The sequence below is a fragment of the Mirounga leonina genome, unplaced genomic scaffold, assembly GCF_011800145.1.
Source record: "Mirounga leonina isolate KUSES-001 unplaced genomic scaffold, KU_Mleo_1.0 Mir_101414, whole genome shotgun sequence".
Lineage (NCBI taxonomy): Eukaryota > Metazoa > Chordata > Mammalia > Carnivora > Phocidae > Mirounga > Mirounga leonina.
This window is the reverse complement of record NW_023270121.1, coordinates 2,314,134-2,341,036: the sequence shown is the minus strand read 5'-3', so window position 1 is coordinate 2,341,036 and position 26,903 is coordinate 2,314,134. Positions and strand designations below refer to the sequence as shown.

The 26,903-nt window shown below is 41.6% G+C and overlaps 1 pseudogene; it reads right to left on the bottom strand.

Annotated features, from left to right (window-relative positions):
• Positions 1-1,271: 1,271 nt before the first annotated feature.
• Positions 1,272-22,067, bottom strand: LOC118023645 (annotated as a pseudogene).
• Between the last annotated feature and the right edge of the window lie 4,836 nt (positions 22,068-26,903).

The window sequence follows — 26,903 nt, the reverse complement described above, 5'->3', positions numbered from 1 at the left end:
TTGCTATAATACGTGAATTCACACAAAGGAGTTGGAACACATAAAATTACAAATATGGTAGAAAAGTAAACCACATCACACCCAAATACACAGTGAATTACAGCAAAGTGCATAAGCCAAACATGTAAGGCATATTAGTTTTAGAAAAAGAGCACTGCCCACCCTCACCTTGTTAATATTTTCAATATTGATTACATGTTGAAAGGATAACATTTTTTAAAGATTTTTTATTTATTTGTTTGTCAGAGAGAGAGAGAGCGCACAAGCAGGGGGAGCAGCAGGCAGAGGGAGAGGGAGAAGCAGGCTCCCCACTGAGCAAGGAGCCCGATGTGGGGCTCCATCCCAGGACCCCGGGATCATGACCTGAGCCGTAGGCAGATGCTTAACAGACTGAGCCATCCAGGCGCCCCAAAAGGATAACATTACTGATATATTGGGTTAGACTAAATAAATTACTAGACATTAATATCACCTATTTCTTCTTACCTTTTTCAATGTAAGTGCTAGAAAAATTTTTAATTACATATGTAGCTCACATTACATTTCTAAAATGGACAGCACTGGGCCATGATCTCCAGGAGTATTTCTATCTCAGACATTCGATGATTTTATGAAATCTTGCCTTTGGTGGTACAGAAAGGATGAAGAGAAATGAAGGCTGCATGGCAGTAGTTAGAAGTGAGATGGAAGAGAAAAAAGATGGAAAAGGAAACATTGAAATTCCAAATACTTGTGGTTTATATCATTTGTCTCTTTATCAACCAATTTCTGGAGTTGGATTTTTTTCCCCTTTTCTAAAATGGTGAAATACATCATACACAGAAGATTTTATAAAACACGTGTAATCTTAGAGTTGGGCTTTTTAACTGATAACTGGCCTCAATGGGCCCAATCTTGGCATGGAATAGTTCCATTTCAAATAACTTTAGAAATATTAACAAACAGGGTGTCTGGGTGGCTCAGTCAGTTAAGCATCTGCCTTCAGCACAGGTCATGACCCCGGAGTCCCAGGATGGAGCCCCGCATCCGGCTCTCTGCTCAGCAGGGAGTTTCCTTCTCCCTCTACCCTGCATCCCACTGGTGCTCTCTCGCTGTCAAATAAATAAATAAAATCTTTTAAAAAAGAAATATTAACAAACATAATCTGTCCTTACTCTGTTAGGAGTAATTAATAGATAGTGAAACATTACTTACCAGAAACAAAACTGAGAACCAGTGGTTAACCACCCAGTTGCCCATTGCCAAAAGGTGGTTTGGATTCTCTCTAGGCAGCAGGGAAGATTCAGCAACCTGGATTCTGGAGAGGTTCTTCAGGGTTGGGACCTCTGTCTAGCTCAGAGTATGTGAGTCTTTAAGATATGAAAGATGCACAATTACCCAGAAAGCTTCAAGCAATGAAGTAAGTACATTCAGCCTTCCTCCTGTGGTCGGAACTATGTTATCAGCTTGAGGAGACCAGCCCTACCTATGACAACCACAGGGGTTTTCCCTGGTGGGGTTTTATCCCTTCAGGAAATAGCAATCTTCTTGAGTGAGAATATTCTTTCATCATCTTATCAACATGACCTAATGTGAGGCATTGCTTGCCTTGATAAGACATTTGCTACGGTTGCTCACTAAAGGCTAGGGCTATAAACAGATGACCTCAGGAGAAGCAGGGCAGGAAGCAAGCACGTTAAGCTTGCAGGTGGGCTTTCGGAAGAGTTGCCGCAGCTGCCCACTGCGACTGGGACCTCAGCCTGGCTAGCTCAGAAATGTCGCTCTCTATGTTCTCCTGGAGGATGATCTGGCTCTGGGGAGAGCTTGACTGGCTGGGAGGACAAGGGGAAAAAATGGCTAAATAAATAAGAGAAAATTTAGGAGATATAAAAGTACACCTCAGTTCAAAAAAACAGAGACAGGGCGGCACCTGGGTGGCTCCGTCAGTTAAGCGTCCAACTCTTGATTTCGGCTCAGGTCGTGATCTCGGGGTCCTGGGATCGAGCCTGCCTTAGGCTCCACACAGCGGGGAGTCTGCTTGAGGATTCTCTCTCCCTCTGCCCCTCCCCCTGTGAGTGTGAGCCCATGAGCATTCTCTCTCTCTCTCTCTCAAAATAAATAATCTTAAAAAAAAAAACAACAGAGAGAATACTCAAAATGAGAGAGGTGATGGTTTTCTAGTATGGATTAACTGGAGTTGTGTGTTCAGTTCTGGGCACTGATTTTTTTTTCCTTTTCTAAAATGGTGAAATATATCAAACACAAAAGCATGCATGAAACATATATATGTATGTAAAAGAATAATTTTAAGGAATGATTATTTATGTACTCACTACCCAGGTTAAAAAAAACAGAATATTTATTTCCAGCATTTTAAAACCCTCTGTATGTCCCTCTCTGATTACAACTCCCTTATTCCTCTCTCCCTTCCCCATCAGATGTAACCACTACCTTAAATTTGGGGTAATTATTGCCTTGTTTTTCTTCATTGGTTTACTAACTGTATGCATCCCTAAACAATATACTGTATTGTTTCATTTTTCCTGTTTTTGAACTTTTTAATAAATGGAACCTAGTTATTTGTATGTATATACGCTCCTGGGATTTGCTTCTTTCACTCAATATTGTGTTGGATGATGACAGAATAATGTTGATAAAATGATGTATATATGCTACAGTTACTCTAGAGTATATACCCTGGAGTGAAACTCCTGGGTCCTGGGATTTGCACATGTTCAACCTTACTACATAATGCCAAACCTTTTTCCAAAGTGCTCACATAAATGTATAATCCAGTGAGCCATGGATAAACATTCCACTTCCTCCACGTGCTTACCAACACTTGGTATTTCTTATTAGACATTTTTATTTTTATGATTCCAGTGAGTATAAAATACTTTGTTGTGATTTTAATTTTCATTTCCCTGATTACTAATGAGGTTGAGCATCTTTTTTCTTAATAAAGATTTTATTTATTTATTTATTTATTTATTTATTTATTTATTTATTTGACAGAGAGCGAGAGAGAGGGAACACAAGCAGGGGGAGCTGCAGGTAGAGGGAGAAGCAGGCTCCCCACTGAGCAAGGAACCCGATGCGGGGCTCAATTCCAGGACCCTGGGATCATGACCGAAGCCGAAGGCAGATGCTTAACCCACTGAGCCACCCAGGCACCAGAGGTTGAGCATTTTTTAACTCAACCATTGACCCTTTGAATTTTCTCTTTTGAGAAGTGACTTTTAGCTTTTGACCTATATTTCTATTGTTTTATTTTTCTATGTTTATAGAGTTGAGTTCTCTTTAGAATCTGATATTAATCCTTGATTGGTTACATTTATGGCTGTGTTATCATCCTCTCAACAATGTTTCCTGATAAACAAAGTTCTTAATTTTCATGTATTCTTATTTATGAGTTTTTTCTTTTGTAATTTATACATTTTTTGTGTCTTCTTTTAGAAATCCTTTAATACCCAGAGATCAAGATATTCTTTTACATTTTCTTCTAAGTTTTATATTTTTGCCTCTCACATTTGACTCTCACATTGACTCTTATCTGGAGTTGATGTTTTTAAGTATGGTGTGAGGTAGGGGCCCAATTTACTATTTTTCCATATGGAAAACTAATTGTGCCAGCACCATTTTTGAAAAGTACACTTTCTTCGCTGATCTAAAGTGTCAGTTCTATATACAGGTGGGTTTATTCTTGAACTCTATTCAGCTCACCCCATGCCACAGTCTGAATTCCTATGGTTTGGTTTTTTTTTTTAAAGATTTTATTTATTTGACAGAAAGAGATAGCGAAAGAGGGAACACAAGCAGGGGGAGTGGGAGAGGGAGAAGCAGGCTTCCCGCTGAGCAGGGAGTCCAATGGGGGCTCATTCCCAGGATCCTGGGATCATGACCTGAGCCGAAGGCAGACACTTAACGACTGAGCCACCCAGGCGCCCCAATTCCTATGGTTTTATAATAAATCTTGACATATGACAGGGCAAGTTTCCCCACCTTGTTCTTTAAGAATGTTTTGGCTATTCTTGACCTTTTGAACTTTTATGTAAGTTTTGGATTCAACTTCTCCTTGCACCTCCTTTGTTACATTTGTTGCTCAGTACTTTATATTTTTTATAGGATTGTAAATTATACCTTTTTAATTTTTAATTGTGGCTATTACATAAAAGGGCAACTTATTTTTACATATTGATTTTTATATCCAGCAAGGTTGCTAAACTTATTTATTAATTCTAATAATAATTTTGTATTTAATGTTTTGGATTTTTATAAACTAAGTCATACTTTTGGTATTACAGTTATTACAGTTTTATGTCTACCTTCCTGATTCTTATATCTTTTAGTTCTTTTTCCTTTCTTTCTTTCTTTCTTTTTTTTTTTTCGCTTGCTGCACTCGCTAGAACTTCCGATACAATGTTGAGCAAAGATAATAATAGTGATCTCCTTATCTAATTCCCGGTCTCAAAGGGGATTCTTTCAACATTTCACCCTATTTTTAAGATTTTATTTATTTGAGAGAGAGAGTAAGCAAGAGCACAACCAGTGGGGAGAGGCAGAGCAGACTCCCGCTGAGCAGGGACCCTGATGTGGGACTCAATCCCAGGGATCATGACCTGCGCCAAAGGTAGACACTTAACCAACTGAGCCACCCAGGCTCACTTTATTACAAAAGTGAATATTTAAAATAAGAAAAGAAATCATAGCACATTTTTAACAGCTTTATTGAGGTATACTTTACATACCATAAAATTTCCTCATTGTAAGGGTATAATTCAATGCATAGCACATTTTGTATTTTATTTTATTTTTTTTTTTTTTTAGATTTTTTTATTTATTTATTCATGAGAGACAGAGAGAGAGAGAGGCAGAGGGAGAAGCAGGCTCCCAAGGAGCAGAGAGCCCGATGCGGGACTCGATCCCAGGACCCTGGGATCATGACCTGAGCCGAAGGCAGACGCTTAACCATCTGAGCCACCCAGGCGCCCACATTTTGTATTTTAAAAAGCTGATAAATCTCTTCAATATCACAAAGCTCATAAATATAACACTTTCATTAGCTTTCTAACATACCTGCAACTTAGTGTCACAATGCTCTGTGAAATTAGCACAGTGGGTGGTAAGGGTATTCCTGGAAGCCATTCCTACACTATGACACCTAGCAATCAGTTAACTATATATGAAAGTATCAGTGAACCACATGATATATATTCTCCTAAACTCAAACTAAATATACCACCAACACAACTTCCCCTTAGCTCTATCCAGAAATGCTCATGGCCATTCCAGTGTGGCTTGACATGAGAGGAAGTATGACAGAGGGGAAGGAGGAGAAGAAAGAGGCCATCATCTCAACCATGTGTGATAAAAATATCTTACTTTTGCAAATTTTACAAAAACACTCGACCATGCCCATGACCACACCTTAAAAGAGAAATGAAAGCCTGTCCTTGGGAGGGTAACCAGGATGATGTAATGATTTGAAACCATCTTATATTAGGAGGTGTTAAAGGATTTAGGGAATTTGGCCATGGAAAAGAGGTTTGTCCAGAACATGAGCTTATCTATGTTTGGGTGTTGGGTTGTTTTTTGTTTTTTGTTTTTTGTTTTTGAGGTTTAGTTTGTTTTGTATATGGTCCCAAGAGGTCAACCTAAGACTGAGGGCTCTAAAGTAGTAACGCATTTTTGTTCAATATAAAGCAGAATTTTCTAACACAGGTGTTCAGAGAACTGAAGAGGTAATGAGTTTCCTGTTATTTGAGATGCTTAAGGAAAAATGAATGACTCGTCCCCAGCTACGTTATAGGGGAAATTTCAGCACCAGATGGATGGTTAATTAAATGTCTTTGAAGTATCCTCAATGTTGAGATCCTGTGATTCATAAGAGCATGATTCATAATCTAGATGACAATTTATGTATTATCTAAACTATTATACATGCCACACTGAATGGAGCCTTGTGTCTGTGTGAGGGGCCCCTATTCCCAATATCAGAGTACTAAGAAGTCAGTTAATAAATTGGTGGGCATAGAATCTGGGCAAAGAGAGTCTGATGATCTTAATGGAATATTATTATTAAACTACAGCAGCAGGATCAGTTGGGCCCTTTCAAAATAGGGCACTATTAATCCAAATAAATTATCCATGCCCCAAATCTGAGGCTCCTTTTTCTTGGGCAATCCTGGAAACAATAAAAAATTCTTACTGTCAACTTCCATTTTTTTTATAAATTCTCCAAGAATTGCTTTCCTTCTTTTGGCTGCAGACCTTATAATACCTCCCCTCCCTTCTGTTTTACCAGACTGTCTTAATGTTTGCATTTCCCAGGTTTATAGATTGACAAGTTTGAGGTTGGCTGCTTCCTGGAGACCTCTATGGAGTACTTAAATGTCATCAGTAATTTTTTTTTTATTTAATAAATTTTTTTTATTCTTATGTTAATCCCCATACATTACATCATTAGTTTTAGATGAAGTGTTCCATGATTCATTGTTTGTGCATAACACCCAGTGCTCCATGCAGAATGTGCCCTCCTCAATACCCACCACCAGGCTAACCCATCCTCCCACCCCCCTCCCCTCTAGAAACCTCAGTTTGTTTTTCAGAGTCCATCGTCTCTCATGGTTCGTCTACCCCTCTGATTTCCCCCGCTTCATTCTTCCCCTCCCGCTACCTTCTTCTTCTTTTTTTCTTAACATATATTGCATTATTTGTTTCAGAGGTACAGATCTGAGATTCAACAGTCTTGCACAATTCACAGCGCTTACCAGAGCACATACCCTCCCCAGTGTCTATCACCCAGTCACCCCATCCCTCCCACCCCCCCACTCCAGCAACCCTAAGTTTGTTTCCTGCAATTAAGAATTCCTCATATCAGTGAGATCATATGATACATGTCTTTCTCTGTTTGACTTATTTCACTCAACATAATACCCTCCAGTTCCATCCACGTCATTGCAAATGGCAAGATCTCATTCCTTTTGATGGCTGCATAATATTCCATTGTATACATATACCACATCTTCTTTATCTATTCACCTGTCGATGGACATCTTGGCTCTTTCCACAGTTTGGCTATTGTGGACATTGCTGCTATAAACATTGGGGTGCACGTACCCCTTTGGATCCCTACTTTTGTATCTTTGGGGTAAATACCCAGTAGTGCAATTGCTGGATCATATGGTAGCTCTATATTCAACTTTTTGAGGAACCTCCATACAGTTTTCCAGAGTGGCTGCACCAGCTTGCATTCCCACCAACAGGGTAGGAGGGTTCCCCTTTCTCCGCATCCCCGCCAACATCTGTCATTTCCTGACTTGTTAATTTTAGCCATTCTGACTGGTGTGAGGTGGTATCTCATTGAGGTTTTGATTTGTATTTCCCTGACGCCGAGCGATATTGAGCACTTTTTCATGTGTCTGTTGGCCATTTGGATGTCTTCTTTGGAAAAATGTCTGTTCATATCTTCTGCCCATTTCTTGATTGGATCATTTGTTCTTTGGGTATTGAGTTCGATGAGTTCTTTATAGATTTTGGATACTAGCCCTTTATCTGATATGTCATTTGCAAATATCTTCTCCCATTCTGTCGGTTGTCTTTTTGTTTTGTTGACTGTTTCTTTTGCTTTGCAAAAGCTTTTTATCTTGATGAAGTCCCAATAGTTCATTTTTGCCCTTGCTTCCCTTGCCTTTGACGATGTTTCTAGGAAGAAGTTGCTTCGGCTGAGGTCAAAGAGGTTGCTGCCTGTGTTCTCCTTTAGGATGTTGATGGACTCCTGTCTCACATTGAGGTCTTTCACCCATTTTGAGTCTATTTTTGTGTGTGGTGTAAGGAAATGGTCCAGTTTCATTCTTCTGCGTGTGGCTGTCCAATTTTCCCAACACCATTTGTTGAAGAGACTGTCTTTGTTCCATTGGACATTCTTCCCTGCTTTGTCGAAGATTAGTTGACCATAGAGTTGAGGGTCCATTTCTGGGCTCTCTATTCTGTTCCATTGATCTATGTGTCTGTTTTTGTGCCAATACCATGCTGTCTTGATGATGACAGCTTTGTAATAGAGCTGGAAGTCCGGAATTGTGATGCCACCGGCTTTGCTTTTCTTTTTCAACATTCCTCTGGCTATGTGGGGTCTTTTCTGGTTCCATACAAATTTTAGGATTATTTGTTCCATTTCTTTGAAAAAAGTGGATGGTATTTTGATGGGGATTGCATTGAATGTGTAGATTGCTCTAGGTGGCATTGACATCTTCACAATATTTGTTCTTCCAATCCATGAGCATGGAACATTTTTCCATTTCTTTGTGTCTTCCTCAATTTCTTTCATGAGTATTTTATAGTTTTCTGAGTACAGATCCTTTGCCTCTTTGGTTAGATTTATTCCTAGGTATCTTACGGTTTTGGGTGCAATTGTAAATGGGATCGATTTCTTAATTTCTCTTTCTTCTGTCTTGTTGTTGGTGTATAGGAATGCCACTGACTTCTGTGCATTGATTTTATATCCTGCCACTTTACTGAATTCCTGTATGAGTTCTAGCAGTTTTGGGGTGGAGTCTTTGGGGTTTTCCACATAAAGTATCATATCATCTGCAAAGAGTGAGAGTTTGACTTCTTCTTTGCCAATTTGGATGCCTTTGATTTCTTTTTGTTGTCTGATTGCTGTGGCTAGGACTTCCAATACTATGTTGAATAGCAGTGGTGATAGTGGACATCCCTGCCGCGTTCCTGACCTTAGGGGGAAAGGTCTCAGTTTTTCCGCATTGAGAATGATATTCGCTGTAGGTTTTTCATAGATGGCTTTTATGATATTGAGGTATGTATCCTCTATCCCTATACTCTGAAGAGTTTTGATCAAGAAAGGATGCTGTACTTTGTCAAAAGCTTTTTCTGCATCTATTGAGAGGATCATATGATTCTTGTTCTTTCTTTTGTTAATGTATTGTATCACATTGATTGATTTGCGGATGTTGAACCAACCTTGCAGCCCAGGGATAAATCCCACTTGGTCATGGTGAATAATCCTTTTAATGTACTGTTGGATCCTATTGGCTAGTATTTTGGTGAGAATTTCTGCATCCATGTTCATCAGGGATATTGGTCTGTAATTCTCCTTTTTGATGGGGTCTTTGTCTGGTTTTGGGATCAAGGTAATGCTGGCCTCATAAAATGAGTTTGGAAGTTTTCCTTCCATTTCTATTTTTTGGAACAGTTTCAGAAGAATAGGTATTAATTCTTCTTGAAATGTTTGGTAGAATTCCCCTGGGAAGCCATCTGGCCCTGGGCTTTTGTTTTTTGGGAGATTTTTGATGACTGCTTCAATTTCCTTCATGGTTATAGGTCTGTTCAGGTTTTCTATTTCATCCTGGTTCAGTTTTGGTAGTTGATACATCTCTAGGAATGCATCCATTTCTTCCAGGTTATCTAATTTGCTGGCATAGAGTTGCTCATAATATGTTCTTATAATTGTTTGTATTTCTTTGGTGTTGGCTGTGATCTCTCCTCTTTCATTCATGATTTTGTTGATTTGGGTCATTTCTCTTCTCTTTTTGATAAGTCTGGCCAGGGGTTTATCAATCTTGTTAATTCTTTCAAAGAACCAGCTCCTAGTTTTGTTGATCTGTTTTACTGTTCTTTTAGTTTCTATTTCATTGATGTCTGCTCTGATCTTTATTATTTCTCTTCACCTGCTGGGTTTAGGCTTTATTTGCTGTTCTTTCTCCAGCTCCTTTAGGTGTAGGGTTAGGTTGTGTACTTGAGACCTTTCTTGTTTCTTGAGAAAGGCTTGTATTGCTATATACTTTCTTCTTAGGACTGCCTTTGCTGCATCCCAAAGATTTTGAATAGTTGTGTTTTCAATTTCATTGGTTTCCATGTACTTTTTAAATTCTTCTTCAATTTCCTGGTTGACCCATTCATTCTTCAGTAGGATGCTCTTTAGCCTCCATGTATTTGAGTTCTTTCTGACTTTCCTCTTGTGATTGAGTTCTAGTTTCAAAGCAGTGTGGTCTGAAAATAGGCAGGGAATGATCCCAATCTTTTGGTACCGGTTGAGACCTGATTTATGACCTAGGATGTGATCGATTCTGGAGAGTGTTCCATGGGCACTAGAGAAGAATGTGTATTCTATTGCTTTGGGGTGGAATGTTCTGAATATGTCTGTGAAGTCCATTTGGTCCAGTGTGTCATTTAAAGTCTTTATTTCCTTGTTGATCTTTTGCTTAGACGATCTGTCCATTTCAGTGAGGGGGGTGTTAAAGTCCCCCACTATTATTGTATTGTTGTCGATGTGTTTTTTGTTTTTGTTATTAATTGCCTTATATAATTGGCTGCTCCCATGTTAGGGGCATAGATATTTACAATTGTTAGATCTTCTTGTTGGATAGATCCTTTAAGTAGAATATAATGTCCTTCCTCATCTCTTATTACAGTCTTTGGTTTAAAATCTAATTTGTCTGATAGAAGGATTGCCACCCCAGCTTTCTTTTGGTGTCCATTAGCATGGTAAATGGTTTTCCACCCCCTCACTTTCAATCTGGGGGTGTCTTTGGTTCTAAAATGAGTCTCTTGCAGACAGCATATCGATGGGTCTTGTTTTTTAATCCAGTCTGATAGCCTGTGTCTTTTGATTGGGGCATTTAGCCCATTTACATTCAGGGTAACTATTGAAAGATAGGAATTTCGTGCCATTGTACTGCCTGTAAGGTGACTGTTACCGTATATTGTCTGTGTTCCTTTCAGGTCTACGCTGCTTTTAGGCTCTCTCTTTGCTTAGAGGACCCCTTTCAAGATTTCCGGTAGGGCTGGTTTTGTGTTTGCAAATTCCTTTAGTTTTTGTTTGTCCTGGAAGCTTTTTATCTCTCCTTCAATTTTCAATGACAGCCTAGCTGGATAGAGTATTCTTGGCTGCATATTTTTCTCATTTAGTGCTCTGAATATATCCTGCCAGTCCTTTCTGGCCCACCAGGTCTCTGTGGATAGATCTGTTGCCAATCTAATGTTTCTACCCTTCTAGGTTACATCTCTCTTCTCCCGAGCTGCTTTCAGGATTTTCTCTTTGTCTATGAGACTCGTAAGTTTTACTATTAGATGTCGGGGTGTTGACCTATTTTTATTGATTTTGAGAGGAGTTCTCTGTGCTTCCTGGATTTTGATGCCTGTTTCCTTCCCCAAATTAGGGAAGTTCTCTGCTATAATTTGCTCCATTATACCTTCTGCCCCTCTCTCTCTTTCTTCTTCTTCTGGGATCCCAATTATTCTAATGTTGTTTCGTCTTATGGTATCGCTTATCTCTCGAATTCTGCCCTCGTGATCCAGTAGTTGTTTATCTCTCTTTTTCTCAGCTTCTTTATTTTCCATCATTTCATCTTCTATATTACTGATTCTTTCTTCTGCCTCATTTATCCTAGCAGTTAGTGTCCCCATTTTTGATTGCACCTCATTAATAGCCTTTTTTGATTTCTACTTGGTTGGATTTTAGCTCTTTTACTTCTCCAGAAAGGGTTTCTCTAATAACTTCCATATTTTTTTCAAGCCCAGCTAGTATCTTTAAAGTGATGATTCTGAACTCTAGATCTGACATCGTACTAATGTCCATATTGAGTAGGTCCCTGGCAGTCGGTACTACCTCTTGTTCTTTTTGTTGAGGTAATTTTTTCCGTCTTGTCATTTTGTGCAGAGGAGAATAGATTAATGAGAGAACAAAATGCTAGCAGAGTAACAACGTCCCCAGAAAATATACTCTAAACAAATCAGAAAAGAGCTGAAGCAGTGGGAAAAGAAAGGGAAAGAGAGAAAAAAGAAAAAGATAAAGATAAAGATAAAAACAAAAACAAACAAAACAAAACAACAACAACAAAAAAACCAGAATGTGATCAAATATGATCAGGCTGGTATATAGATCAGTGCCACACACTAGATTTGGGGTGTATTTTGGTCTTTTAGAAGAAAGTGCCTCCCAAATTTTTAAAGAAAGAAAAACTTATGTATGTACAAAAATAAGGGTTGATATGATGAAGGGATGGAATATGACTGTAAAGATGGAAATTATAAAAAATTTTATAAAAGGAATTGATAAGAAGTTGTTTGGAAAAAGAAAGAAGAGGATTTAAAAAAAGAAAAAAGAAAAAAAAGGGAGAGGATGTGATCAGGCAGGGGAATAGAAAACACCATATACTAGAGATTTAGGGTTTATTTTAATCTGTTAGAAGAAACTATCTCAAAATTTTAAAGAGAGAACAACTTATATATATATAAGCCAAAAATACGGGTAACTACTATGAAGGGATAGAATATGACTCTAAAAATGAAAAATAAAAATGTTTCTTTTAAAAAAAGGGATTGATAAGATGTTGGTTGAAAAAGGGAAAAAGAAAAACTCAAAAAGAAAAGAAAAAAAGACAGTTAAAAAAAATTAACTTTGAAAGACTAAAGAATCATGGTAAAAAAGCCGTGAATTCTATGTGCAGTAGTTCCCTAGCGCTGGAGTTCTGCCGTTCTCATTGATCGGTAAACTTGGTCTTGGCTGGCTGTTCTCGCTGATCTTCTGGGGAGGGGCCTGTTGCCGTGGTTTCCAGACGTCGTTGCCGGAGGCGGAATTGCCCCGCCCTTGCCCCCTCCCGGCTAAGTAATCTGCTCGGGTTTGCTCTCCGGGGCTTTTGTTCCCTGCGAGCTTTCCGTACAGCTTTGGAGGCGGAGAGTGAAAATGGCGGCCTCCCAATCTCCGCCCCGGAGGAGCTGAGAACTCGGGGCCCCGCTCCTCAGTGAGCCCCCAGAGAAAAGCCGCCAGTCACTCCCGGCTCCCCGGTCTCCGGCCGCACTCCATGCTCGCCCGGCCTGTGACCGCGCATTTCTCTCTCTGGCTCACGACCCCGTGTGGAGTCTCCAAACCCAGCAGATCCCTGCGGTGCACTCCCGCACCGCTCCTCCCGGGGGAGGAAGGGGAGTCTCCCCGGATCTGCCGCTTGTTGGGTCCCTGCTGGAGGAGCAGGGGCCCGACTGTGCCGCGGATCACGGTTTATGGCCACCCCGAGCTGAGAGCCCGCGCCTGGGCTCCGCCTCTGCAGCCGGCTTCCCTGCTCTGATACCTGGGAGCTCTGCCGCACTCAGGCACCCCTGGTCTTTCTGTGACCCCGAGGGTCCTTAGACCACACTGTCCTGGAGGGTTCCACCCCCCGCTTAGCCACCTGAGTGACGTCCCTTAGCGGAGCACACTTTTAAAAGTTCCGATTCTGTGCTCCGCGGCTCTATCACTTGCCAGAAGCGGCCGACGGAGGCCCCTCCCCCGCCGTCTATCCTCCCGAATATCGCCTCGGATTCACTTCTCCGCACGTCCTACCTTCCAGAAAGTGGTCGCTTTTCTGATGAGAGAGTTGTTGCTATTCTTTTCTTCAATCTCCTGTTGAGTTTGTAGGTGTTCAGAATGGTTTGATCCCTATCCAGCTGAATTCCTGAGAGGAGACGAAATCCAGGTCTCCTACTCCTCCGCCATCTTGCCCCGCCCCCTGTCATCAGTAATTTATCCACAGTTAAACTATAGGCTGTAGTCTTTTAGAAAAATTTCCTGTAGACAGTTGATCCCACCCATCGTAGGTAGAGTTTTGTAAATTGCAAACACGGAGCCCCTCCCTGACTTGCGTGCTCTGTCTTCTTCCTGATCACTTGCCTCTGTCATTGTTTGTCCCAAACGTACTTTTACAACTGTAACTTTTATACACCTTTTCCAGGAATTAATATGTAACAGTAACGGTCAGTAGTGAATTACTTAACCATTGAAACGTGTGCTTAGGACACCCAGAAAAATGCTTTTAAGAATTCTTTTAAGACTTTGATTGTTGAGGGGGTGCCTGGCTGGCTCAGTTGGTAGAGCACATGCTCTTGATCTCAGGGCAGTGAGTTCAAGCCCCATGTTGAGTGTAGAGAGGACGTAAAAAAATAAAAATCTTAGAAAAAAGAATTTGTTGGTTTTTTTTTTTTTTAAGATTTTATTTATTTATTTGAGACAGAATGAGAGAGACAGAGAGCACATGAGAGGGGGAAGGGTCAGAGGGAGAAGCAGGCTCCCTGCTCAGCAGGGAGCCCGATGCGGGACTCAATCCCGGGACTCCAGGATCATGACCTGAGCCGAAGGCAGTCGCTTAACCAACTGAGCCACCCAGGCGCCCAATTTGTTGGTTTTTAAAAAGAAAAATTTAAGCAGTCATGATGAAAAAAATGGTATTTGTATTTATTTTACCATTTATAGCTATAATTATTATTAATTGTTTTTAATTTGAATCCATAGAGGATGGTTTGGGAAAGACAGCCTTCTCTTTTTTAGAACTTAGAGTTTCTAAAGGTATTAATCTGGCCTTGATCACCGTGTCTAAAAAGAAAACATTCCATAATGATAATGTGGTATTATTTGAAATAAATATTTTATTATTTATTATTCTTTTAAATTCTTTTTCCTATGTCGGATCACAACCAGACCTCACAAAGTGGCCTCTATTAAAGACAACATGGAGTGATGAAGCTGGATTTAACTCCCAGCTCCTACTCACTACCAGTGTTGCCTTGGAAAAGTGTCACTTTTTTGGGCCTCAGTTTCTTTATCTGTAACTTAGTGTGTTGGTTCCTCATGGTGAAAATGTCCAAGTAGTAGTCTATATTAACAGGCAGAAGGTGAGGTGGTGTTAGAGAAGAGGCAGTGATGATCCAGTGGGGTATAGTGGTTGGAAACAGATTTCAGAGCCAGTCTACTGGGATTTGAAGTCTGCTTCATTTTACTTATCCATAAAATGGGTTGTTGTAAGAATTAAAATGAGTTAAAATATGTAAAGCAATTATAACAATGCACTCTATAGTTGCTTGCTGCTATGATGATGAGGATCCCTAAGAAAATACAAGCAGAGGGCCTGAACCCAACGGTACTTTGTGTTCAGGCAAAGTAAAAATTATTAATCAGAGGCCAACATTATATAAACTTTGTAAGATTATGGAACATTTGCCACTGCTTTGTACCTATTAGCTTTATCCCCCGTTTGTCCAGAGTGGTTAGCAGATAAAACTTAAAATTCAATGAGCCTGTATGCTCGGCTTCAATGGCAGCAAGGAAGTGGGGGAGGTAGAGAGACTGTCTCCTTCTGCATTTAGGCTTAGAGAGCTGCCAAAAGGAGAGAAAACAGGGGTGTCTCGGTGGCTACAAGGAAGAAGGAACATGGGAAGCAGACCTAGACCTGGAAAGGGACCTGGGGACTTAATGATGGCAAGGTTCATGTGGTTCCCTGTCCCCTCTCTGTCCCTCACAGGGCTGTGGTGAGCATCAAATGAGCTTATGACAGTGCTTTTTAAGCGGATAAGTGTTACAGAGACATCATGTTAAATAGTGAGTACTTTCATTTTACAACTATTACATTGGAAAGCTGCACTCAAACTGTGTTAAAAGAGAAACTGAGGTATATTAAAAATATTGACGGGGCGCCTGGGGGGCTCAGTCGTTAAGCGTCTGCCTTCGGCTCAGGTCATGATCCCAGGGTCCTGGGATCGAGCCCCGCATCGGGCTCCCTGCTCAGCGGGAAGCCTGCTTCTCCCTCTCCCACTCCCCCTGCTGTGGTCCTTCTCTCGCTTTGTCTCTCTCTGTCAAATAAATAAATAAAATCTTTTTTTAAAAAATATTGACAGTTTCTGTGAACAAAGATCAATGCTTATCAGGGAGCACTGAACCGGAAATGGTTAGGAGCCGTCGGCCGGCAGGAGCTAGGGCAGTAACTCCCATAGAGAAGGTGCAGAGGCAAAGAAAGGAAATTATTTGATTGACTGTAGCTCAGAGCCTAGTTGGCTGTTTGTGATTGGTTGTCTTTAGGTTTCTATTTCTTAACCTTGAGGCACTTACAGGTAGAGGTTTTAGTTTGTTTATATAGGCCACCAAAGCATTAGAGCTACCTCAGTCTCATGGCCTCCTTGTTTAATTAAACAGTATGTAAGACCTGTTCAACTCCTTGAACTCAGTTCAGTGTTTCATTATTGTTGGAACAATAGTCAAACTCCCTTTAAGACCGACCGAGCAAGTTCTGTCTCTTCCAGGAAGCCTTCTCTGAACACATCAACAATCACACCACACCCTCTTCTAATTTTCACAGGGGTTCCTCTTATCTTCTTACAGCTCCTGCAGCCTGTGAAACCTTCTATTGTTATTTACCTTTCTCTGAATAAGTCCTGTTTCATCCACATGGCCCCCTAAGGCGGAGCAAAAAGCTTTCTATTCATAGGTGCTCAAAAAATACTTGTCAAGTGATGGCATGATATGCAGTATAATGGCTCCCCCCAAAATGCCCACATCCTGATCCCTGGAACCTGTGAATGTCACCTTATATAGCAAAGGAGAATTAAGGTTGCAGGTGGAATTAGGGATGCTAATCAGCTGACCTCAAAACAGGGAGGTTATTGGGGCGCCTGAGTGGCTCAGTCGTTAAGCCTCTGCCTTCGGCTCAGGTCATGATCCCAGGGTCCTGGAATCGAGCCCCGCATCGGGCTCCCTGCTCCGCGGGGTGCCTGCTTCTCCCTCTCCCACTCTCTCTGCTTATGGTTCCTCTCTCGCTGTGTCTCTCTCTGTCAAATAAATAAATAAAATCTTAAAAAAAAAAAAAAAACAGGGAGGTTATTCTGGATTATGCAATGAGCCTGATGTAATCACAAGGACCCTTAAAAGTGGAAGGAGGCAGAATAAGTCAGAGTGATATAATGTGAGAACATGATCCTCCATTGCTGGCTTTGACAATGGAGGAAAGGGGCCAAGAGCCAAGGAATGTAAGCAGCCTCTAGAAGCTGGGAAAGGCAAGGACATGGGTTCTCCCCTAGAACCTACAGAAAGGAATGCAGCCCTGACAATATCTTGATTTTAGCTTAGTGAGACCCACTGCAGATTTCTAACATCCAAAAGGGTAAGCCAGCAGTTTGCAGGACTTTGTTACTGCAGCTATAGGAAAGTAATACAGATGGCAAGAAATGACTTTTCTGTGACTGTATTCAGTGGCTCTGAACTTCCTACTCAGCCTAACAAGATAAAGCCTCAAGTTTTCAGAGCTCAAGTTTGAGAGTCTACAGTTCCTACTATTAACATGTACTGTAGGGGAAATGAGTTAGAACTATTTTGGTTGCAAGCAAAGCAGGATATAAATGATTGGTCTTTTTAATAAAGAAAGGTAACTGCTTTATAAAAAAAAAAAAAGTTTTCCTTTGTTGTATTAGAAACATTAGGCACCTGGGTGGCTCAGTCAGTTAAGCGTCTGCCTTCAGCTCAGGTCATGATCCTAAGGTCCTGGGATCGAGTCCCACATTGGGCTCCTTGCTCATCAGGGAACCTGCTTCTCCCTCCGCCTGCCACTCCCCCTGCTTGGGCTCTCTCTCTCTCTGATTAAAAAAAAGAAAGAAAGAAAGATTTAGCTCATTCTCGGGGTAAGGGAACCCTCCCAAAACAGGATGCAAATATTTGCCCTCCCTTCCAGAGAGCATGAGATGAGATTACCTAAATTTTGAAAACTGAGCTTTTCCTGCTGTCAGGAAAAGGATTTTTGATTGTTAAAAGTTGGGACTCTGGTTTCAGGCTCTTCACCATGGATTATATCAGAAAGGAAACCTTGATTTTCTTGGTAAAGAAAATAGAACTGGGAAGGCGCCTGGGTGCTCAGACGGTTAAGCGTCTGCCTTCGGCTCAGGTCATGATCCCAGGGTCCTGGGATCGAGCCCCACATGCTTCTCCCTCTCCTTCTGCCTGCCGCTTCCCCTCCTTGTACTCTCTCTCTAATAAAAAATAAACAAATCTTTAAAAAAAAAAAAAAAGAAAATAGAACTGGGGGTGCCTGGTGGCTCAGTCGGTTGGGCATCTGCCTTCAGCTCAGGTCAGGATCCCAGGCCCTGGGATCAAGCCCCGCACATTAGGCTCCCTGCTCAGCAGGGAGCCTGCTTCTCCCTCTCCTCTCTGCTCTTGCTATCTCTGTCACTATCTCTGTTATTATCTCTCAAATAAATAAATAAAATCTTTAAAAAAAAAGAAAAGATAATAGAACTGGGTTTGGGATAGAGAGGAGGCATCTTGAAACCCAGGGTGGATTTGCAGGGGGGTGGTGAGACAAGGAAAAGAATTGCTGGATATGTTAGGGAAAAGTGGCCCAGATGCTCTGGGGCTCAGTCCTAGAAAGCTGTCCCCCCACCTATCGCTAATCAAGGGCGCTAAGAGCCACACCAAAAGGCAAAACCCACACCTAGAACCGGTGCCCATTGGTCTTCCGGTCTGCACAGGGGCAGGAACATGATTCCATTCTGCCCAGTGGTTTACCAGCCGACCATCCTGTGGGAGGCAGCAATGCCTGGACCTCAGGAAGATTTTTTTTTAATTGTGGTAAAATACACATAACCTAAAATTTGCCATTTGAACCATTTTAAAATGTACAGCTTAGTGGCAGGTAGTACATTCCCAATACTGTACAACCATTACCAGTCTCTACCATCATTTCACAATGTATACAAGCATCAAATCATCATGTGCACACCGGAAAGGAATCTATGTCAATTATACCTCCGTTGAGAAAAAAGGAAAAACAATATTTCTCCCTGTCACCAACCACCCATATTCCAGGCAGATATCTCCCCACAATACCCACAAACACCACTTGTTGGAGCTCCTCCTCCAAGAATCTCTTATGCTCCTACAAATCTTGCTGGATATGCCAAGGAGGCAAGGTCCCGACCTGCTCTTTGCCCAAGCCATTTCTCCGAGTCAGATTCACAGGGAGCAGCCTTGCGGGATGAGGTAATACCTCTCCACAGACAAAAAGCGGGCTTTCTTCCGCTTGCTGCAAATCAGCGAATCCCCCAAGCTGAGTGTTCCTTGGCCGCAAAGCAAACCCATTCCGAGCATAGCATCTGCCTGGCCCTACCCTACCCTGTTTACACCTCCCCTGTGCGACTTGAGAGGCATGGGGCACCCACACAAACCAACATGAAGCTCATGCTACTTGCTGTGCCATGGGTAATAAAGTCCAGTGTCTCTGAGCCAAGAGTCTCGGGTCTTTGCCAGCATCCATGACACATGCCATCTCACTTATTAGCCTGTAAATAAGGTAAAATCCTGGACTCTTCAGTTCTTTTTTTTTTTTTTTTAAGATTTATTTATTTATTTATTTAAGAGAGAGAGCGGGCGAGCGAGCATGAGTGGGGGTCAGTGGCAGAGGGAGAGGGAGAGACAGACTCCCCACTGAGCAGGGAGCCCGATGTGGGGCTCCATTCCAGGACCCTGAGATGTTGACCTGAGCTGAAGGCAGATGCTTCACCGACTGAGCCACCCAGGCGCCCCATGGACTATTCTGTTCTCAACACCTATAAGCCTTAGATATTTATTAGGGTAGTGAGGATGATCATACACATCTGTTCTGGGAGGGAATGTGAACAGAGCAAATTTAAACCCTAGGGCTGGGCCACAGCATTTGGTATTTTAAAATGTAATGTCTCTCTATAAAGTATTATTTAACCATAGAAGTCTTGCATATTTTTCTGTGTATTCTTAAAAATTTATATTTACTGGGGTGCCTGGGTGGCTCAGTCAGTTAAGCGTCTGCCTTCGGCCCAGGTCATGATCCCAGGGTCCTGGGATCGAGCCCCACATCGGGCTCCTTGCTCAGTGGGGAGCCTGCTTCTCCCTCCCCCTCTGCCTGCCACTCCCCCTGCTTGTGCTCTCTCTATCAAATAAATAAATAAAATCTTTAAAAAAATTTATATTTATTATTGCCTGACAATTTGAATGATGTTTTAGATTTCACTTTTATCTGTTTGTCACCTATATAGGATTCAACTGATATATTTATTTTGTATCCAAGAACCTAGCTCAATTTTTTAAAATTCTAATATCTAATCTGGACATTCTTTGGATGTTACAATGTGAAAGTTAATGAAGTTTGTGGCCACCTTATAAAAAATTATTGTTGGGATGCCTGGGTAGCTCAGTTGCTCAAGCCTCCAATTCTTGATTTCAGCTCAGGTCATGATCTCAGGGTCGTGAGATCAAGCCCTGTGTTGGGCTCCACGCTCAGCAGGGAGTCTGTTTGAGATTCTCTCTCTCTCTTGCTCTCGCTCTCACTCTGCCCCTTCCCCCCACCTGCATGCACTCGTGTGCTCTCTTGTGCTATCTCTCTCCAAAATAAATAAATAAAAACTTTTCTTTAATTTTTTTAAAGATTTTATTTATTTATTAGAGAGAGAGAGAGAAAGCACGAACATGGGCAGGGGGAGAAGCAGGCTGCCCACTGAGCAGGAAGCCCAATGCAGGGCTTGATCCCAGGACCCTGGGATCATGACCTGAGCCAAAGGCAGACACTTAACCGACTGAGCCATCCGGGCACCCCTAAATAAAAATCTTTTAAAAATCATTATTACTTAATGCAGGTTAGACAATATTTTTCAAACTATAAGGTCTATAGAGAGAAATATAAGGAAAGAAGTCCTAAGTGATGAAAAGATTGCGATCAACCAAACTATGCTATCCAATTTTGGTGACTTTCATTCATCATAGAAAAATTGAATTTTATATTTGATATTTATTGAATACTTGTCATAAACAAGGTATAAGGAAGTCAGAGATGAATGAGACATAGTCTTTTCCTTCAAGGAGGTCACAGTGTAGCAGGAGGGATGGAAGGAGTGGCTTTAATGTTATATTTATGTGGAAGCCACTGACTTCATAATCTACTATTCATTTATCCCTCTAGGCTCCAGTGTTTTTTCCTTCATTATTGCTTATTTTCTCACCCTTGTGATTCAAAGAACAAAAACCAACTAAATGTACTTCAAGAATAAAGAGGGCTAGTTTCAGGTGCATTTTCTCTGTTATTTCTATGGATTACTTTCCCTCTCATCTCTATACCGTCTCTGTTCTCTCACCAATGTTCCTGAGAATAGAATTTGATTGGCTGAGGCTTTCTTATGCTACAGGCCAGATGTGTGTGGTCGCTGGCCATTCTATTGGACGGGATTGCCTATCCTTGGGTTATGTTATCATCCAATCAGTTAATGTGACTATTAGTGCAGGACATGCCACTCAAGCAGGAGGAGGATATGAAAACACTAGAGTATAGGTATGGCATTAAGTAGAGCAGACAATCATTTACATCTCTAGTATGCAAATTTATCTCTTGAGGAGCCCATTTTTGTTCCTATAAATGGGCATGAGAATAAACCATATAGAGGCACCTGGGTGGCTCAGTCGGTTAAGTGTCTACCTTTGGCCCAGCTCATGATCCCAGGCTCCTGGGATCGAGCCCTGCATTGGACTTTCTACTCAGCAAGAAGTCTGCTTCTCCCTCTGTGGGCTCTCTTGCTCTCTCACTCTCTCACGCGTGCTCTCTCTCTCTCAAATAATTAAATAAATAAAATCTTTTTAAAAAATTTAAAGAGATAATAAGCCATATAAAATACTTTGTGCTGTGGGTTGAAGGCCTAAATCAATAGTTTTAAATAGTTTCAATTCTATCAAAAATGAAGAAATTAAAGAAAAATTATTAGGTGAAATACTGGTCAAACAGTATCAGGATTCTTTTTTTACCCCTTGCTGTTAACCAAAATACTTTAATTTACAACTTTCATGTACTATATGAAGTCTGCAATTGTTTGAAATTCTCACCTGGCTCTTGTAAAGAGTTCAGGCTACACTTTCGGTCTTCATCATCAGAAAGGATACCCGGTTCTTCATCAGTCCACAGGGAAGGATCTGGATATGGAAAGTGACCCAGTACAGCATCCGAGTCATGCCAAAAATGCCAGGGAATCCAAAACCACATGGTCATACCGAAGAACTCTGCTGCGGTCACCTGGGACCTGGTCAGCTGGGGAAACTGTATACCATGGCTTGATATGCACACCACCGCCAGCAAGATGGACTCCACTGCCTCTAGCTGCCGGGGAGCCACCTCTCAAGAAATGGCCTCCAACGTAGAGGAAAGATGCCAGCAGCGTCAGAGCTGACATGTCAGCCCGAGTCCCCACCACAGTCCCCAGGCCACCAATATCAAGATTCTTTAAGCTTCAGTAAATACCAAGCAATGTACTATCATGTCTAGATCTCTTGATTCACTTGCTGTGGAACTGCAACTCCTTTGTACATAAACATGAAATAACTGGTCATTTGACAGTTTCATGGTTCCACTTCTAAAATTAGACAATGTTGTTTTTAATGAGACCAGCGCAAATGAGAGGTAGAACAGAAAGTATAAGTAGGTCAGGTAGGTAGTCTCCTATGGTGTATAATATTTTGAGAAATTCAAAATTATATTGCTCCTCCCCACCCCACTAAAAAAATAGCATTTTAATTAGTCTGTTATAGGGCAGGAAATTCTTACCATTGGTTAAACTCCATTGCTACCTTGTGCTGGTGGAGGAGTGGGTGGGGTTGGTCTTCTGCTCAAGAGAGAGAGAGAAAAGTAACTAATCAATCCACTATCACCTGCTATCCATTATATTTTCACAGATGGCAGGGTCCAGAGAGAAAGGGACCTAAAATAGGTAAATTTGAAGGCGCGGTAAAAACAGAAACATCTGTAGCTGGGGCTTCTGGCAAAAAAAGTGGTAGTTAAAATGGGGTACTGTAGCAGAGAGCTTTAGAAAACGGATGCCGGGCGCCTGGATGGCTCAGTTGGTTAAGCGACTGCCTTCAGCTCAGGTCATGATCCTGGAGTCCCGGGATCGAGTCCTGCATCGGGCTCCCTGCTCAGGGAGTCTGCTTCTCCCTCTGACCCTCCCCCCCTCATGTGCTCTCTCTCTCTCTCTCATTCTCGCTCTCTCAAATGAATAAATAAAAAAATAAAATCTTAAAAAAAAAATAGAAAACGGATGCCTTGGGTCTTTGGAGGTGGGTTGAGGCATAAGCGCGTACCTAACAGGGGAAGCTTGAAGACCCACTTGATCTACTTTATAATGCCCTGTCCAGACCTACGGAATCAGAATTTTCATTTTAATAGGATCACCAGGTGGTTCGTGTGCACATTAAGTTTGAGAAGTATTGCTTTAACGGGTCTGCAACCCACAAGGGCTCAAACAACCATTGACTCAAGCAGTTTTGGAAAAAGATTAAACGGAAAAAAGCTGGGAATTGATCTCACAAAATGGTTTAATTAAATTCCTTCTCCATTATTTGACCAAATTCGTCTTTTAAGAAATAGTTTAGAAACTAAACATTCTTCCCCTCTTGCTTGAATCTTCCCAGATCACAAACCACAAACAATCCCCTTTTTTATTACAGGAAAAATATAAGTTTAGGTGAATAAACATCAAAGATTCAGGTTAGAGTCCTCTTATGACCGTTAAGGAAATATGAAAACAAGCAATGGTCAAAAACTCCCAAGAGACTTTGTTTAAATATCACTTTATCTTAACACCTGTCATAGCTCATACAGCTCAGAGCAGGGAGGCAGGTGGGAGGTCATTAGTTTCAAACTTCGCAGGTCAGAACTCAAAATGTACAATTCTTTTTAAAAAGCTTTGAAGAACAAACTATAGCCATTGCTCTGACTTAAGACTCTTACATTTAGGTATCTCAATTAGAAGTCAGCTTAGTTCCTTGGTCTTTTCTGAGCAAGTTGATCCAATGAAAGGAATCCCCTTTTTTCCTAATGAGCATCCCAGCCACACCCATAAATGGGTGCCTACTGGCCCTGCAAAGAACTAGCCAGGCTGGAGAAAGAGCAGAAAGTGGGCAATCTTTGAGGAAAGATTGAAAATGTGCCTCTGCCTTGAAAATGACCTTTCTTCACTCTGAATTTTTGCTGCCTTCAGGTTGTTTCCCGGTAGTCCAAGCAGAGAGAAAACAGCTAAGTAACTCTGGGAGCGAGGAGTAATATTATTTTATTGTTTTATAGTTGATCTCTTATAGAAGATTAGTTCATTTCCAAGTGGGGGGTAGTGTGTGAATATCTGAGGATTACCCCGGGATAATTTCCACTTTCTTAGGGAAAACTTGATTCTCCTGGGCTTTCCAGGGACTATATCAGACAATCTCAAAGTAAGCATTTGCTCATCCAACGTTCATTCAACAAACATTTATTAAATATTTGCTCTCTAACAGATACTGTGTTAGGTGAATAATAAGCTGAACAAGCTCCTTGTCCTCATGGAACTTATATTCTGGTGGGAGGGAAAGATTTTTAAAAAGGTAAAAATAAATCTATTTCATGTAGTGAAGGGTGCTATTGTTACGGAACCTGGACTGGATCACCCGACGGAAGAACCAAGCGCACTCAAAGATCTTGAAGGATAGGAGGTTTATTTAATGCCGGCGGGCTCAGAGGAGAGTGGTCTCCAAAGGTCTGAGCCCCGAGCACAAAGGGGGCAATTTATATAATTCTACTTCCGCATACTTGGCACTTTTGGCACGTGCGCGAAGCGGGGCAGGGAGAAGAACCTGGAAGAGCCCCAGGGCAAGGACTGGGACTCTCTCACTGGCTCGGTCGGCCATCTTAGGACACAGATTTTCCTTATCACTATGACAAAAATTGAAGCCGATAAGGGAATAGAGAATGATGTGTGTGTGTGGTGGAGGGGCTATTTTAGATAGAGTGATCAGGGAAGGCCTTTTTGTGGGGATGACACTTGCATGCTGAGAAGGGAAGAGTCATGCTTCTTTGGGGTTCTAGACAGAAGGACTAATATGTATAAAGTACCCGAGGTGAAAATGAGCTTGGTATGCTAGACGAACAGAAAGAAGGCCAATGTTATGAGTTGAATCGTGTCAAAAAATTCATATGTTGAAGGCATAACCCCCAGTACCCCAGCATGTGACCTTATTTAATGTAGTGAAGACAAAGTGGTACTGGAGTAGAGTAGGCTTTTAATCCCATGTGACTACTGTCCTTACAAAAAGGGGGAAATCCAAACACAGACATGCACACACGGAGAACACCATATAAAGATGAAGGCAGAGATCAGGGCAATGCTTCAATAAGCCAAGGAATACCCAAGGTTGCCCCCCCCACCGAGCCCCCAGAAGCTAGGGGGACAGACCAGGCATGGAACAGATTCTTTTTCACAGCCCTCAGAAGGAGACACCCTGCCGACATCTTGATCTCAAACATGTAGCCTCCCGAAGCATAAGCCAACCCGTTTCTGCTGGTTAAGCCACTCATCACACTTGCTTGTGGCAGTCCTAGCAAACTGATACAGTGAGTGCTGCTGAGAAACATCGGGAATAGGTGGTAAGAGTTGAGGTCAGGGGGCGCCTGGGTGACTCAGTTAGTTAATCGACTGCCTTTGGCTCAGGTCATGATCCCAGGGTCTTGGGATTGAGCCCTGCGTCGGGCTCCCTGCTCAGTAGGGAGTCTGCCTCTCCCTCTCCTCCCCGCTCATGCTCTCTCTCTCTCAAATAAATAAATAAAATCTTAAAAAAGAGTTGAGGTCAGAGAGGGAAATAAAAGTCAGATCCTCTAGGGCCTTGCAGGCCTTTGCAAATGTGTTTCGAATGGACCTAAACCTAGTGTTTTGGGTATATTTAGGTAGTCCCTGAAGGTCTGAGGTAGGTGAGGGCTGTAGATCACCTCCCCTACAACCTCCTTACTACAGTATATTGCAATGAAGGCAACTGCCAGATTGAATTCTATGACACATACAGTTATTAGCAGTTAGGGACCAAAACAGGCAGGACTTGCTCTCTGACTTTTAGGAACTCTAGCAAGTTCCTTCCATGAAAGATTTACCTGAAACAGATAGCCTCATCAAATGGTAGGTAACAGGATCTGTCTATCTTCTGGGTGAAGCAGGAAAATCTTCTACCGAGTGGTATATATTAGTTAACTATTGCTGTGCTACAAATTACCCCCCAAAATTTAGTGCCTTGAATCAACAAACATTATCCCACATAGTTTCTATGTATCATGAATCTGGAAGCATCTTAGTTGGGTGATTCTGACTGAGAGCCTCTCATGAGGTTTGCAGTCAAGATGATGGCTAGGGTGGTAGTCATCTGAAGGCCTGAGTGGGCTGGGGTATCTGCTTCCAAAGTGGTTCACCCGTATGCCTAACAAGTTAGTGTTAGGTGTTGGCAGGAGATCTCAGTTCCTTACCATATGCTATAGGAATATGCAAGTTCAGGGCAATGATCCAAGATAGAGCAAGACAGAAGCTGCAGTATCTTTTCTGACCTAGCCTTGGAAGTCACACTCTGGCATTTCCATAATATCCTAGTGGTTACACAGTTGTCCCTATTCAATGTGTGAAGGAACTACACAAGGAAGGAATCACTGCAGACCATCTGGCAGGCCGGCTCCACATAGCGGGATAGAGGACTCCACAGAGTCTGGGGTGGAGAATGCAGCTCCAAATAGTGAGGAGCTGTTGGGCTGACTTGCCAGATGTTTACACTCTCTTCATGCAAGGGTGGTAGGACCTAGGCAATATTTCTAGCCACTCCACGTATTTTGAACACAATTCATTTCACCAGTGAAATATTTTTTACATCTCTTATGCCTATTAATGGAGTCTGTGGAGCAAGGATCCCTTGGGTCCTGTGGATAGAATTCAGGAGGACTGTGGACTTTGATGGGAAAAATTATGCCTTTATTTTTATCAATTTCTAACTGAATATAGTTAACAAACCACAGTCTTATTAGCAGTATCTGAGACTTTGTCATCAATACATACCAAAAATTTTTTCACATCACATTACAGCTGTTGCCCATATCTCAAAAGTTCATTTATGTTCATCACTATTTCAAAACTATGGTTAGTACTAGAGCTACTGCTAGCTCTTGTTATTTGCTGGGTTAGCAAACAAGTGTACATATTAAGATGTCAAAATTGTATCTTTAATATTTTGATGATTGCTTTACAGCACAATTGGTTTTAATTATAATCTTATGTGTTTTATCTTGTGCATTAAAAACATGTCTCTCATTTCTCCAAAGACCTACAAATGG